The following is a 15,089-nucleotide window of genomic DNA, read 5'->3' on the forward strand; positions in this document are numbered from 1 at the left end:
TGATTCTATGGTATCTCCTCCACCTCCTTAAGTAGACTGTTGGCTTCTCAGGTTGTGGGTCTGATAAGGGAATGTGGGCATCTGAATAAACTCCTCCATAGAGTCAAACTTTCTATGGACAATCCGTTCTGTATATTATGTAATGAGCAGGGAGAAACTGCTGAATACCTGCTTTTTGTCTACTCTGAGATATATATATATAAGGAATATATATCTGTGCTATTTTTGGCATCGAGGACAGAGGTGGTGAATATCCTCAAGAGGACTTGATCAGGTGTTTTGTGGGATTGCTGAAATTGTAAACTGGTAAGCTTCACAGTACACTTCCAGGGTTCACAAATGGTTCTTCATGCCATAAATCACATGGAATAACAACATTAAGAACAAAATGTTCTTTAGTATTCTTATTTCTTAGTCTCATACCTACATTCAGTTTTATCATTTAAGTTTTCCAGGTCATACTGCATGCAGCACAGTAAAGCTGTGTTCTGCAGACAATTGTTGGTAGAAGAATTTCAAGAGGCCCTGATGCATGAACCCTTGATTTGTCAGGGTAAAGTATTTAGGGTTTTTCATTACAGGGATTAAAATTGTTACTGCCCATGTTGATAATGCCAGAGCTTATATTGCTGTAAAAAACAAGATGAACAGCATCTCTGTTCTGGAATTTTGTTCCAGGGATCACTCCAGTGTGGAATTGGTAATTAACTGCAATGCTAACTCGCATAAAGGTTGTGCAGCAGCAACACAAACAGCTGAGGTAACTCACTTCTGGATTATATAATGTCCCGCACCACATCTGCTTTAAAATCAGAGACCTAGAACTTTAAAAAGTTCAGCATAAAAATCAGAGAAATACTGACTGGGTGTCATACAATGAAAAACTAATGATGCAACTAGAATTCAACGGAAGTAACCGGAAACGATTCACAACACAGTACAGCTGGGCACATCTTCCGACATTCTGTCTTCTGCAACTGTGGGTTCATTTGATCTCAGTTGACCTGTTAAACAGGAGGAGATCCAAAGTAGACTGGTGGAGTTCTGAACTAGCCTCTTTGGGCAAAAGAGTTAGGGCTTTATTCAGAAAAAAGAAATTGGTGTACTTGGGAGACCTACCATGATGATCTTGCACTGTACGACTGGCTTAGGAATAGCCTGGAAAAAATTCTGCACTGACATTGACAGTGTGCAGGGATGTGCATAGATTCAGAAAAATATCCCATCTCATCGTTTGGTGGTCTCAAGGATGATCAAGATAGATAGATAGCTTCATGGCTGGGATGGTCCAGTCCCTGGTGACCGCAGAGACGGCTGGTGATCGGCGTCTGCAAGCCTGGAGCCGGACTGTTGGGTGTGGTTGAGGGGAGTCAACCTCCTCCCCCGGGAAGCTGTAGCGTTCTGATTGCCGGAGCGAATTACATCGGAGCCGGGTCGGTCGTCTACCATCTACCAGCAATTGGAAAAACCAGATCTCCATGCGCACACCCGTACAGCCAAGGTCATGGTATCAACAGTTGCCTTATCGCCACGACCTCCCCCCCCTCCCACCTCGTTAACCAAGAGACGGACTTGTGTTAACAACTACATAAAGGGAGCTGTGTATCAGGTGTAAGGGGTCTGTGCTGCTGGATTTCAACGCCATCGGAAGGTGACACTTCACTCGTTATGGCCAGCACCTGACTATGAGGGGAAAGCGGATGCTTGCCGAACTGGTGGTGGCCGGCCTGAAGAAGGCCAGCTTAGCCATGATGACCAGTCACCTTCACCACAAACGTCTTCATCGCCACCCCCACCGCCACCGCCTCCATCACTGCCGTCGCCGCCGCCGTCTCTGCTGCTAACAGAAATCTGCTGCCGATGTTGACTGTGTACCGCTTGGTCCTGATGGGCCTTGGACGCTACCTTACAACAGCTACGGCGGAGGCAGTAAAATCTCCACCGCTGATGACCAATGGACGCTCTGCGGATCTTGTGCAAGCTGTGAATTGACTCGGTTTTTTTTAGGGACCCCACTTTGAATCAGCGGACAAAAATTAACTACTAAAAACCATCAGAAACACACAAACACTCACAGACAAACGGAAGTAAGGAGGCTGCTTCATCAAAATTCTTAATTTTGCAACCAACAAATTAGATCAAATCCAACTCATGTGCGAGGATCTGAAAGCAGATCTTCTTGTAATAACGGAAAAACGGTTTCAACAAGGATAACATCGCACTGTGCAAAATTCCAAATTATAAATTGGTTTCCGCGTATTGCCGATCCCACTCCAGAGAAGGAGGAGTTGCCATTTTTCTGAAACAAAATTTTGCGTCTGCCCCTTTCCGATCCAGGATTCAATCGGAAAAGATTTCGAAACAGTCGGAATCAAACTACAAACAAAACATCAAAATTCTTCGTGATCGGAATTTACAGGTCTCCCAGTGGAAACGAAGACACCTTCTTTTCAAAATTCGAAAAATTACTGACATGTCTGACTAACCAACGTCAGCATTTTGTCATTATGGGGGATTTCAACATCAACGCGTTGGACAACACTCACCATGCAACAATTCGTTTGGTCGATTTACTTAGGTCATTTCAGCTTGATTTGCTAGTCAAATCTCCAACGAGAGTGACGGCTGCAACCAAAAACTGTAATCGACTACATAATCACCAACCACCCAAGTGTCGCAGTGTCTGTGGTGAATACAGCTATATCTGACCACTACGGCCAAGAGGCCGTCATTAGTGGGATACAACTCACAAAGGGAGCCCAAAATTAAACAAACAATAAGAGACATAAGGCCAGAAAACATCGCTCACCTTAACGCTTCCCTTTCTAAAGAAAGATGGAATTTTCTAAATTCATCTCAACCCGTTGAGCAACAGTTTTAAATTGTTTACCAACACTTTTAATTTCCACGTTAACCACCTGCTGCCCTACAAAAACAATTAATGACTGTGACAAAAATTCAAAAAAACAATTGGATCACACTAGGAATTTTAGTTTCTAGAGAGAAACTGAAATTTATGTCCGAAATTTTATAAAAACACTTCTAATGAAACAGTTCAAAATACTTTTCAGGAATTATAAAAAAGTATATAAGAAAGTGATCCAAGCTGCGAAAGCACTCGATGTCTCCAAATCAATTCTCTCTTCAAAAAACGTTTCTAAAACAACTTGGGGCATCATCAAACAATAAAACAAATGCATACAAACAAATCAAAATTAAAGTTGGGGATAGGCTTGTGGAGGATGAGACTGAGATTGCCAGAGTCGGTTTAACGAGTTCTTCGCATCCATTGCTGACGGGCAAGGTCCTCGGCCATCTGACCCTAAAGTACGCCCCTCGCGAAGGCAAAGCCAGCAGCATCAATGGTGTTGGCGCCTGTTGTTGAGGATGAGCTTCACCTAATTATCCAGCAGCTCCCAGCCAAAAAGTCAAACGACCTTAATCTGATGTCCCCATGGCTCATTAAAAAATTGCTGCAAGCATTTAGTGAGACCCTTAACTGAATTAGTAAAATTATTCATTCCAAACAGGAGTGTTCCCCTCTCTCCTCAAAATTGCAAAAGTGGTTCCAATTTTAAAGAAAGACGATCCAACCTCTATAAATAACCTGTCTCAATTTTGCCAGTATTCAGCAAAAATTTTTGAAAAGCTTTTTCTTATAAGAATGCTTCACTTTTTGGACAAATACAATCAGCTCTCAAATGAACAGTTTGGGTTCAGAAAGGGTAAATCGACAACCGACGCAGTCGTTGGTCTTGTCGATATGATTGTAGAGGGGATTGAATGTCGGAACCACACAATGAGTGTGTTCCTGGATCTGTCCAAAGCATTCGACTTGCGTTGACCACAATACACTGCTCGACAAAACTTGAGTCCCACGGCATTCGAGGCGTGCCTTTTAAATGGCTTAGCTCATTTCTAAGCCACAGATCCCAAGTTGTCCAGATATCAAATAAATCATCCAAAACCAATAGACCTTACATATGGAGTCCCCAGGGGTCTATCCTCAGTCCTGTGCTTTTCCTGCTTTATGTCAACGACATAGAATCATCGCTTCTGCATGGAAGAACAGTGCAGTTTGCAGATGATACGACTCTTTTTTTTCAATGCAAGATCAAGCGAAGTTTTGTAACAACAGGCTTTTGTTGATATCAACAACTGTGTCCAATACTTCAACAGCCTCAACTTCACAATAAACTCTTCAAAAACCAACGTTTTAAATTTTTCTTTGCGCACTGCGGGCAACCAGTGCGGACCTGCCATCTTGATGGCTGACTCCACACTGGACGAAAGTCTACTCTTCAAAATTCCTTGGAATGTACCTTGATCGAGGACTGACATGGAATGTGCACATTGATCATGTTTGCGCCAAAATCTGCTCAGGATCTTTGTTCTGAGGTCTTTAGCAAAATACTGCCCGAGGTCAGGTACTGATTACGGCGTATTATGGCTTGATATAACCCCCACCTGGCCTATGGAGTGATTCTTTGGGGAGCTTGCGCTAACACTCAGTTCCAAAGAGTTTTCAGACTCCAAAAAAAAGCAATTCGAATCATCGCTAAAATCAAATTCAGAGAGTCGTGCAGGCAAGTTTTCAAGAAATTGCAGCTGTTGACTCTGCCATGTCTCTACATATTGGAAACAACTATGTTTTTGTGTGAATAAATGTACCTTAACCAGAGGACAAGACATAACATGTATGAGACACGTGGCAGAGCAAACTACCGAAACTGGTAGACACAGAACGGTGGTTTATGAACGCCTCCCTTCACAAGCGGGTGTTCAATTCCTCAACAGACTGCCCAATCCAATCAAAGATGCTCCAACGCCAAAGGCGTTTAATACTCGCCTAAGACGCTTCTTGGTGTCTCAAGCGTTTTATAATGCAGGTGAGTTTTTGGCTTTCAACTGGGAGGCCGCCCAATTTGAAGAATGACACCGCTGTTCGAAGTGGGTTGCATTGGCGATGAATGAAAGAGGTGTGACTTTAAACATTGTATGTCTGTATGTGTTTTATAGTATGAATGACTGAAATTTTAGGATATTATTATTAATTGACGTTTGCCATACAATGTATTATTTCTCTCAGCAATAAAACAGATTTGATTTGATTTGAGATATATTACTGAATCGGACAGAGTTCTAAAAGATATGATGGGAACACACGTTCCGGGCTGTATTATTTATGACCAGGATCAACCACTCAGCTGTGGAGGCAGATCTACAGAGCGCACCACTCACTCACAATGGAGTTTGACATGTTATGTATTAACCTTCAGAAGGATTGAGTGGACAATTAACTTGTTTTGTCTATATAAAGTTCCTGGGGGAGGTGGGTTGAGACCGATTTGCTTGCAGCGGGAGTAGACATTATCCTTCCCCTTCTGTTCAGAGCCTCTGTGGCCCTCAGGTACATTTCTCTGTCCTGGAGGGTAGTATTTATACCGAAGCAGGTTTAGCCTGGATAGACCTAAGTACTTTAGGCTTATATGTCTGTCCTTTCTTCTCAATACCATGGAGAAGAGTATAGCTAGGTTTGTTTGGAAGAGATCTCTCTTGCAGCCCCCACTACATCCAAATCGACATGCTTACACTCCAGGAAGATCATGTGACTCAGCCAATTGGTATGCAGGATTGAGAAGGCGCTAGCAGCGAAAGAAGTATCCATAGGGTCTTTCTGGACATTAAAGGCACTCAGGTGATTGTCAATGCGGTCTCGAGACATAGTATTTATGGTCAAATATGTGACTGGATAAGAGCCTCACTCACAGACAGGGTGGTTAGTACCACTCTTATGGTAGCAAGCGTCAGTGCAAGGACTACGAGGGGCTATCTCCAGTGTGGCGTCCTTTCTCCTCTTCTGTGGAACCCAGATACGGACAACCTACTTGTGTCTTTGAACAGCAGTGGTGTCTTTGTACAGGAGAACGCAGATGACATTTTGATTCTTGTGAGTGGCAAGTTAAACACAACAGTCATGGAACTGACCAATGCGGTGGGAAACTGGTGTGATGGGATGGTCCTTAGTATAAACCCCACCAAAGTTGCCGTGGTTGACTTTACAAGAAGATGTCTGAGGAAATTTGTCAATTCTTATTCTCATTCTGGGTCTGAGAATGGTCCTGCAGTTGCCTTTCCCAGGGTGGCATCTTACCTTTTCTCCTTAAGTAGATCGATATCTTCTCGGGTTATGGGTATAATTATGGGGCATGATTACCTGAGGAAGCATCTGCACAGAGTCGGCACTCTCCAGGGATGATCTGCTCTGTAGAATGTGTGACGATCTGAAGGAGACAGCTGAACACCTGCTCTTTGATTGTCCTGCAATAGCAAGGGAGTGCTATACTATCTTTGGTAGTCTGGACAAGGGTGGTGAATTTCTCCAGGAGGATCTGATCAGTTGTTTTCGGCGATTTTTAAAACTCGTAAACTGGTTGGCCTCATGGTACACTTCCAGGATGCACAAAAGACACAAGGCTTAAGAGCATGGCAATAGACTTAAAATTCAGAATGACAATTCTTAGACGAAGGGGAGGGGGACTGAGAGCCCCAAAAAATTGAAATACCCCACTGAAATGAATAAGTTTCTTAGCTTTCCTGAGGCAAGTGATTAAAACTGTAAGAAACCCCCATCCCTGCACTAATCTCACTGGTCCAGAATATTTAATACTTATGTGTTTGTCTACCATGATCAGGGCATCCTCCTGCAGCAGATGTTGGAACAGCTAGCACAGAATGATAGGATTTTTATTCATAAACATATAAACTAACATGCGAATAACTTGATGCATGTGAAACCTCTCATCATCAAAAGTATTGTCACTGTTTGCTTTCTACTTGTTCTAAAATATTTACACATTTGCGTACACTCCTTCATGTTTACACAATTAGTAATTTTATTTCAATTATATAGAAATGATTGTTGTTTTGGTAAATATTTTATTTATTGTGAATAAATACTACTGTCGCTGCTATACATTTAATCTGATCAATAAAATTTTGACAAGGAACAAAGCTTTAGTAAACCAGAGCAGATTGGCGGATAATGACTTCTCGTTTCTTGTTCACCACTCCTTTCATGTCCCAGCGTACTGCAGACGTATTGAAGCAGAAGCTTTCTTAGGATTAGGTAACCTGTACACAGTAGTCCACCCCAGTCCTGCCTCGCCTTATTTTATTATCTGTCTATAATTCAATTAAGGGATTCATCCAACATGACTATGAAATGTTGGATCTGTATAAGCAAAATAAAACACCTCACTAGACCCTCCAATTTTTTGTAAAATGAACGAAAGCAGTACTTTGAATAGTGCAGTCTAATCCAAATGGAATGGGTGTCTTAGTGAGGTCTAAAAACTATGTTAAACTAATCCTTAGTGTTTAAGGTTAATGATTAAATATAATGTAGGGTGAATAAGAGCATTAGGCTGGTTATTTTTAACACTGACCTTGCTATAAAATTATTAGACAAGTTTAATAAACTATAATGGGGTATTCAGTCATCAGTTATCCAGACTTCACTATGAAACTGCTTTTCTCAAATTTACTCTTATCTGATTACAATCATAACTTTGTAGTTCCTCATGAGTATAACTGCTTAGTTATTAAAAGACATTTAAACTAAGATTGATCGTTTTGTTCATTGGAGAGAAGCATACAGATGACATGAGTGAACACATTTGTATCCATAAATAACAAAGCGAATTTGGACACCTAGAATTACAATTCACATAACAAGAAATGAAATAATTATTTTCACAATATCATGTTCTATTTCTTATCAGCAATTTATTAAAACTGTTCCTAAATGTACTTTTGATGCTATAAAATATGTCAAGGTACTGCCTGTTATAGAGCACTTGTCATTTCGCCCTTGGTTGTATTAGTGAGCCTTCTTTATTCATGAAGCCTTCAAATACTGCCTCTCCTAATGGTGTTCAATGATTTATAATTAATAGAGTCTCTCCAAACTTGACTGTTTCTGAATTATCCTATCCAGATGAACTACCCTGGGAACAATAAAAACAGGAAAATTTACTACATACTAATTAACATTAATTAATTAATTAACATGATCCAAGAGCTGATCAACTCAATCCTGTTACAAATCATCGAGATCCTGGAAAGCGTTTGTTTGCTGTGGAAAATGGTGAGAGTAAGTTTGTTTCCATTAGTGTCAAAAGAAATCTATTAGCCTGGTTTAGAAAATTATCACTAGACTGGTTGACATGTCCCCCTCCTCCACTGAGCGAAGTGAGCAACAATCTTACAGATATGGTACAAAAATCCTTAATTAATTTTTACGTTAATATTGTCAAGTCCCTTGCCACAGTGTCCTGTCTGGTAAATAAAACTTTGGATATTCCCAAACAACTGAAATATTTAAGCTTTCAATTTAGCTTCAGATTTTGGTAACTCAATATAGGAAGAGGTCATTATATTCATGAATAACTCACTTTTACTGTTAAAGTGAAAATTAAATAAAGGATTGTGATTAAGGGGCATAATTGAAACAACAGTTATCAACAAATTAAAATATGTGTTTTGGTTTTTATTTCATTTCTACAATTCATTCACAAATACATTTGGCTGCTGGAACTGGACAGTATCACCTGGTTTTTATATCAGACTAAAAAATTAATAAATATTTTAGAAAATATAAGCTATTTTTTACAACATGTTATCGTGTGAGAAATGATGTTGTGAACCACCAGAATCCAGGAACAAAATGAACAATGAGTATCCTTACAACGGATACACACACTATATACAGTGTAAAACATGGTAATGGTCACTTGTAAATGGTAAATACAAGTACAACAAACTGAGGTAACAAAATTTGTTTCTTAATATTATATAGTGGTCTAAATAAAAACAATAAGAAGTAGCAGATAAATAAAACAAGTGCCACAATACGGAACTTAAGAGGATGACACTGACATTACACATACAACGCTGAGCCTGTAATACTAGTAACTTTATCATATCAATGGTTCATAGGGTTTATCCTTCATCTAAAGACTTTATAATACTTTTTATATGAAAGTATACAAAACTCTTAAACATGCTTGGTGATTTATATTTATAAAAAACAATAGTTGTTCAGTATGTAAAAAAAGGAAATTGTGATGTCACCTAGTTAAAATTTACAAAATACAGAAATAAAATACTATAAAACTACAAATTTTTATTTTAACAACAATAAACTTCTATAACCGGATTACAAGTCAACTGTAGATACTTTTAAAAATAAATTCTCTTTTCATCACAATATTTAAATCACGGCCAGCTTCTTTTAAAGTTCTCAACCATAAAAATATACTCTACATACCAAAATAGCACATTTATTTGAAAATTTATAAAACAAATGTACAAATGGATAAGTTGCCAGATCGTGGATTTGTGGCAGTGAAAACGTGGAGGAGTCCTCGTCACACATGGGCTCTCACGACACACGTTGTTCGTACGCACACACGTCTATATACACATACACACCATACACAACTGTCGGTCGAGTATTAATACAAGGGAGGGAAAGGCACACAGAGAGAGTCGTGTGCAACGAGGTAAATAAGGTAACTGTGACAAAACATTTAGGTTACTGCGCGATTAACAATATTTTATACAAATTTAAATACAATAGTTTTTTCATTCACTCGTTAAACCTATTCAAGTACAATAACATTCTTTACATTAAACTTAATGAACATTGAACATACGCCCTAGAGGCAGCAGTTCTAAATTAACATAATCTACAGGAAACTTTTGTTGTCCCAACACCGAGATCCCAGAGTGTTAATGAGTCGGGAATATTAATTGAAAGAAAAGTGAATGCCGAAAGAGCGACCGTAACCGAATTTGATTCGTAAAGATAGGAAAGGAAAGGGATCGGAAGAGGAGAAAAAGAAGGAGTTTGGAATGTAAATACTCGAAAGTGGAAGAGGTTTTTTTTGAAATGCGAGAACTGCAAGGTGTTAAGAAGCGTTCTTAGATCAATTTTTAGGGAAGAAGTGAAGATAAAGATCTGATGCCCAAACAATCCCTTCCAGAGCGACAAACTGGAATGTAACGTAATACAGTATAATTTACAATTTTAAAATTAAATGAGCAACAACAGTTTGCTGCAGCGGAGGCCCAGAACCAAGATCATTCACAGTTCAAACTTCGGTAGACATTTTCCATCTTGTGCGCTTTTATGAAAAGCAAACAAAACATTACCACATTTGCATTATTCTCTATATACAAAACTTCAACCATGTACACCATATAAAACAACATATCAAATAAATAACAACATTAAAAAAATATAATTTACACATTTTTGAAATGTACTGAAAACGTGGGTATGAAAGTTGGTTCTGAGCCCCGGCTCTACACTTAGCCTGTACACAATACTACACAGTGAATAATGCCTTTAGTTACTTCTGGTACTCGTTTATACTTTTTATGACTTTTGTACTCTTTTTTGAAGGCATATCTTGCTCTAGGCAGGTGCAGGCGACCGGACACTGTCACGATGCGCACACGTAAGATCTTGGTAATACTGTAGCTGTAGCACTGTTATTGCACTCTTCCGGAGCACATGACGCTGTTGGCTGGGCTCTCAACGCAGTGAGCCCCTCTGCTCCAGCTGTAAACATAATACCAATATAAATACAACATTCTCACGTTTTAAATGTGAAGGAGTAACAAAAAATTGTTTATTGTTTATCATTGTTGAAGTTTACATAATGTTAATGTACTCTTATAATTTACAGTAGTGAAACTGTTAGTGAGGGGTGAAACTCCAATGAGTGACTCATGCAATTCTACCTACTCCTCATTGGTGACACCGATTTGACCTGGCTTCACTTGCTGTTCACCTAAGCCCAGTTTATTTCTTTCTTTGGTCTGTGACACCAGTATGAAAGACCAAGACAGGTAAAACTGTATGTCTCCTCTGATTGTTGTTGATTAAGACTTATTCGATCTTAGAAACCTTCTCCCTTAAAACATGCAAGCAAGCCAGCATCTTAGGTTGATTATAAATTAAAGGGGGCCAATGTTTCAAAATCTATTAAGTTAATTAGGGTATTGTTAATTTCTAATTTTAATTACCATAACTCAATGAGGCTGTGTAAGAATTGAAAACAAAAAAAAACATCAACCTTCTGCATTTCACAACTTTTCCATCAACAATTATAAACTTACAGTCTAGTTCTGATGAATAATTTGCAATCATTGTTAGTTAAAAGCAATATTTGGTGTTGTTTCATTTCCAAGGACTCAAGAGAATACATACTTTTAACGATCACATTTTATGAAACTTCATTTGTACTGTACTTGGGTCATATATTCATCTACTGAAAGTGTTGATCTAGCAATAGTATAATTTATTTTAAGTTATATCTTTCACCTCTTTTATCATCCTACAATAAGACAAATGTTCTACATTTAATTTTAATGTTTGCCTTATTATGTCTAAGTTGCTATTCCTCATTTATAATTGTATAGTTTTTCCTGACTTTACTCTGTTGATACCAATAATATATGCATCCTTCTATAGATAATACTAAAACAAGGTATTAATTATTGTACATCTTTGGCACATGTTATAGTATATTTGAGTTTCAACAAAGAAAAAGAATTTTTAATTACTTTAAACACAATCTTTTGTATTCATACATATTGTAAAATTTATGGGCATTAAAATTGTTACTACGCCACATTTAAAATTTACCAAGAATCATTACTGCAGTTTTTGAAATTTGTTTTACAAAGCCAATATATTCACAATATATATTGTGATATATCTTCCCAACATTTCAATCCAAATTTTTATCATGTTCCTCAGAAATGTGAAAGGACAAAATTGAAGTTCAAATCCTTATTTTTGAACCTGTAAAATTTGAATACCATACCTGGGACCATGTATTAACAGAGCCAACCTCCCCAAAACATTCCACGTTCATTCAGAATTGTATTTGTTCCTTATAAGCACTTACGCCACTCTTAATGAAATGGCAAATAAAGAATATGTCTATGTCTCAAATCTCCAACAGTTTCTATATTAGGGATTTATAAAATTTAACAATAATACTTTTGAGGTAACTTACGTGATGGTTATTTCCGCTTGGCATGTAACATTTCCATGAGTAGCGTCTGCGTGGGCGCACTGCCATTACAATGCTTGTGATAGAGGTACTCCTCCCCTCTACTCGCCAAGGAATGAATCTCCGGCATCAGATTCAGTAGTTTTTGAAACTTGTCCTACACAGAAAAACAAATTGTAATCAATGCTCACTAAATATAATTTACTTTTAATATTTTAACAATCTGATTCTAATGTATATGTTTCATCTCAGATGACAAACAGTAAAAATCTTTAATTCTGTTCACATTTTAGATCGTGTTTTCTATCCAGGAATGTTGATTCTTTTAAAAATAAAGCCTGTTAAGAGTTAATTTATCAAATTAGTTGTTACACAGAGGTTGATCTATACATTGCTGTTTAATGATAAGTTTAAAGCTAGACATATAATATTTAATTAATTATAGTTAGCCTTACACACAGATATTAAATAGTGAATTTTACTTGAAAGTGGACCAACAAACTTTAGCTATTTATGCTATTATTTACTTTTCTCAATTCAAATGCTTGGCACTTCAGTAAAAGATTCATCAAATTATTTGTAACATCTGGACAATATATGGTTTACTTCAGTACTTTGAATGGTGATCATTAAATTCATTTCAAGTAATGGATGAATTCAAAATGACAGTTTATTAAGGATACATTAACAATATCCTTACAAAATTACAATCCTGACGAGTAAAACAATCTCAGAACATAATTTCATTGTGAGTATCAATTCCATTAAATTTTAGAAAACTGTTTAATATGTATTGTTTTTTAATCTCAAACTCGTCTGACGTGAAAGTTTTTATACACATACACTGTATGCTTTTGTCTCTTATTTACAAAATATATACCAGACAGTGTTTACATACATACATACATTGTATGTTTTCGTACGTATTTAAAAAATATATAAGCTAGAGAGGGAATTAGGATATAGGATATCCAAGCAATTTTATATTCTCAAAATGAGCAAAACGTCAGATCACCCTCAGTTTAACTATTATTGTTTGTTACCTCGTTTCAACCGAGGCTTTAGGTCAGTAGCTGAGTGCTATTAGTGATTGATAAACTGAAATACTAGACGATGAATCGCAGTGCATTAATACATTAAAATTGAAAATAACAAAGGGCATTACAAACTGACTGAGACAGCTAAAGTTCACTTCTTGTTTAAAGTCAGTAGTGCCAACTCACCAGTAACTAACTCTCGTCTCTTACCTACGGGTGGTTGGCTTACCCCCATCACGCACATACTGACTAGTCCACTGAACAGAGATCACCGCCTGTGCGACTGTTGTGGAAAGTTTCCTCTTGGCTGACCAGAGTTATTATTAACATTATCTTTGAAGACTTAACTTCCAAGTTGGATCATTTCTTCACATGTTGAAATTGAAGTTCAGGCCACAATTCCTTAAGCTCCATACTTTTTTAATTTTTCAAATTTTGTTGATTCTTATCATTAGTCTATACCCAGTCAGCTGTTACTGTAGTACTTTTTAAATATTGTTATTACGATACAATGGAGTGGGGTATAAATTCCCCAGCATATTTTACAATACTATATCTGTAGTGACAGAGTAATTTCATGCTATGTAAAATAATATTTACACTTACAACTATATGTTAACAAGATCAAGATCCAAACTCAAACAAGGTCTATAAACCTATAGTTACTTATTTGCTCATGTAATAATATTTTAAGTTTACTAGGCCATAACAATAATACCTGGACCAAGAAAGTTATTAGTACAAAAATGTATTAAGTTAATTAAACTCTGTAAAAACTCCTTAATGATGTTCCAAGCTCACGTAACTATAATACATTCTAGTATTCTTAATTCTTATTCATTAAATGACAAAATTAATGAATAAAAAGGTTTCAAACATACCCCATATGAAATATATGGATAAATTATTAACTTTTTGCACTGCAAAACTTGGAATTATAGATTTTTGAATTTTCACATTGTAAATTCTGAATATGGTCGAAATTAAATTAAGAGAAAGTCTAAATTAAGTCAGTTTTGCTCCTCCAGGACTCGAACTGTAAGTATTTTAATTAATAAGCTGTTTATTATACGTTCCACTGAGTCTTAAGGGTATTCAATAATTTACTTTTCTAATCCTTTTAAGTGTTTTAATTCATTCTACACATTCTTTCTTTTATTCAATTTCTTTGTTTATGTTTTGACGTTCTCTATATGTTTCGACACACACCAAAACACGGACTTCCACTCAAAATTATTTACATTTGAAATTATAAGGTATAAAACAAGCTAATATGGACAAAATCGATATTAATGTAAAATCAATTTAATAACTGTATGATTAATATATATATATATATATACATGATACATGTATATATGTAACATGATATATATATATATATATTGTAAAACTTATCTCATCGAATATAGTATACTAAATTTCAATAAAAACATGTAAATTATAATTTGAAACTCAAATCCAGCCAGAAGCTCAAAATACAGAAATTGTCTTCATGCTTCTTGCTTTACAAAATTAGTAGGTTTGTGTCATGGTGAAGAATTCCTCCAATGTGTATAGCGGTCGTTCCACCAGCCCAGTCCTGTAGTTGTCTCTTCAATTGTTGGGTGGTTCAGGTTCTTCAGTTGATTCTGGTAGTGCATTACACAGTTTACGTCCGATGTACGACGGCCTTCTTGCTGTACTGTGTAGTGTGGTGTAGTGGAAGTATGTAGTCTTTTGCTCGTCTCGTCTCGTGTTGTAGTGGTGGAATATTCTCCCCTCGTCTGTAGTCCTGCTGGTGTGTGTGGGTAACAACAGTGTGGATATAGAGACTTATCACTGTTAGAATTCCTAGTGCTTTGAAAAGATTCTCTACAACTCTCTGTTGGTTTTAGATCAGCAAGTGTTCTTATTGCTTTCTTTTGTAGGACTAGGATTCTATTTAGGTTTTGTTTTGGTTGTGCCACCCCACACTATC

The 15,089-nt window shown here is 37.1% G+C and overlaps 1 long non-coding RNA gene across 1 annotated transcript; it reads right to left on the minus strand.

Annotated features, from left to right (window-relative positions):
- Positions 1 to 8,519: 8,519 nt before the first annotated feature.
- LOC124364866 lies at positions 8,520 to 14,708 on the minus strand. Its single transcript, XR_006922674.1, has 2 exons — positions 12,096 to 14,708; positions 8,520 to 10,630 (listed from the first exon to the last, which is right to left on the minus strand). It is a non-coding gene; the product is annotated as an uncharacterized LOC124364866 (long non-coding RNA).
- Positions 14,709 to 15,089: the final 381 nt, after the last annotated feature.

This window comes from Homalodisca vitripennis, chromosome 1 (assembly GCF_021130785.1).
Source record: "Homalodisca vitripennis isolate AUS2020 chromosome 1, UT_GWSS_2.1, whole genome shotgun sequence".
NCBI classification, from domain to species: domain Eukaryota; kingdom Metazoa; phylum Arthropoda; class Insecta; order Hemiptera; family Cicadellidae; genus Homalodisca; species Homalodisca vitripennis.